This window comes from Penaeus vannamei, chromosome 13 (assembly GCF_042767895.1).
Source record: "Penaeus vannamei isolate JL-2024 chromosome 13, ASM4276789v1, whole genome shotgun sequence".
Lineage (NCBI taxonomy): Eukaryota > Metazoa > Arthropoda > Malacostraca > Decapoda > Penaeidae > Penaeus > Penaeus vannamei.
Window position 1 is genome coordinate 5,813,752 of NC_091561.1, and position 2,500 is coordinate 5,816,251.

Here is a 2,500-nt window from a genome sequence, read left to right on the forward strand (position 1 = left end):
AGTCATCAAGTGGAATTCGTTTTTTTGTGTGTCTTAACCAGAAAAGATAAGGATAAAAAAACACGAACAAACAAAATCTAAAGCAGAAGCCAACGAAGCTCTGCCAGTATGGAAGAAATGATCTAATTATATTAGTTTCACACACACACACAAACACGCCCACACACACACACACTGTCTCTCTCTCTATCACACACACACACATATACATACATGTATATGTGTAAAGGTATATATATGTATGTATGTACGTATCTATCTATCTATCTATCTATCTATATATACACAAATATCACACACAATACCATATATATATATATATATATATATATATATATATTTATTTATATATATAACACATACACACACGCACACACACACACACACATACACACACACACACACACACACACACACACACACACACACATATATATATATATATATATATATATATATATATATATATATATATATATATATATACATGTGTGTGTGTGTGTGTGTATGTATATTAATATATGTATATATATATGCACACACACACGCACATACACACACACAAACTCGCATGTACACACACAGACAGACAAGCACACACACACACAGAATGAGAGAGACAGCAGGGATACACAGATACATTTATTGACCAGAAAATAAACAACATAAACAAGAGAAGGAATAAATAAAGTAAACCTACTAAACAAAGATTTATTAGCAAAAACAATGAAAAAAATACGTAATATAGATATCCACCACTTCGGCATATAGCAAAATTATTAACCAATAGTGAACAAATTTGGAGGAGTTTGACGAACATAATCAGAATCAACCCTCAAAATCATTCTGTCAAAATAACAACAACAACAACAAAAAACATTAATTCACTTTGCCCATTCATTCTTTTCTTTCCTCTGAACGACGCCCAAACTTTTCTTGACATGGTGACAAGCGCGTGTCAATCATCCGGGCTGACAGCTTGGCTCCGGGTTGAACGTGCGAGGGTCGTAAGTTATCCTGATATACGATCGGCTGGCTAAAATTTTGCGAGGCCCGACCCGATGAATATTCGTAAATACTGACATGCATATTACACAGAAATAAATGCATGTATGTCTATCTACCAGATATACATACGTTTATCTATCTATCTATCTGTCTATATATATAGTTATGCATGTCTAAACTGATATATACGCATTTATTTCTGTGTATATACATGTCTGTATATACGATTGTTCATTGGACCGGGCCTAGCAACATTTTAACAAGCCGACCGTTAATCTCTATCTTCGTGAGTGTAGTTGTTTGTTTTTTTGTATATGTGTCTTTGTGTGTGTTTGTTTGTTTGTCTGTGTGTGTGTGTGGATGACAATAACAAAGGTACTTTATGCATACATACATACATACATACATACATACATACATACATACATACATATATATATATATATATATATATATATATATATATATATATATATCTATGTTTATAAATACACACAGATATATAAAAATATATATATAATTCATATATAAATCAATAAGTAATTCTATTTATGCACATATATAAAAACACACACATATAAAGCAACAAGTAAAGAAATAATAATAAAAGTGATAGATATGATGCTATGATAAAAAAATGAAAATAATGATAATGATGAAGATATATAATGATAAAAATAATAATGAGGACACTAATAATGACAATGGAAATAACAATAACAATAATATCAATAATAATGGTAATCATAATGATAGTGTCGATAATGATAATAACAACAATAGCAACAATAATAATAAGAATGACAATAACAATAATAATAATAATAATAATAATAATGAGGATGGTGATGATAATATTGATAACAACAATAACAATAATAACAATGGTAATCATAAGGATAAGGATAACAATAAAAAAATTAATAATGATAGTAATAAAAGAAATAAAGATGTTGAAAAAAGTAATGAAAATAATAGTGATAAAAATACTTTTAATAAGAAGAAAAAAGGATAATGAAAATAATCATATCAATAGGAATAACAATGATAATCGTCAAAGTACTGAAATGATAATGAAATAATGAAAATGATAATGTTGTTATAAATATGATAATAAGAATAATGAATATGATAGGGTAACATTAACAATCATGATAATAATGATGATAATAATTATTACATCAATGATGATAATAATGATAATAAGAACAATGATTATAATCATATCAATAATGATAATACCAATAATACAAATAATAGAGATGGCAATAACAATGACAATGATAACAAAAGTGCCTTTGATAGAACTCTGTAATGTTCAAATACAAATAATGTGTTTAAACTCTACCTTACAGTACTAGCCTCCGATAGAAGGGAAGGCCATGCTAAATATAAGGTATATAAGGATTAAAATCAGAAGGAAAATCAGTTATGCACCTTACAGTAGATAATGATTTTGTATAGCTATGAAATAATATATGAAAGGTAAATC

General features: G+C 28.0%; 1 protein-coding gene across 1 annotated transcript in view; it reads left to right on the forward strand.

Annotated features, from left to right (window-relative positions):
- Positions 1 to 9, forward strand: part of LOC138863783 (cuticle protein CP14.6-like) — a 1,516-nt gene extending 1,507 nt beyond the window's left edge. Inside the window, exon 3 of the mRNA XM_070128770.1 lies at positions 1 to 9. This exon is cut by the window's left edge and continues 317 nt beyond it. The gene's annotated coding sequence lies outside the window, so the exon portion shown is untranslated.
- Positions 10 to 2,500: the final 2,491 nt, after the last annotated feature.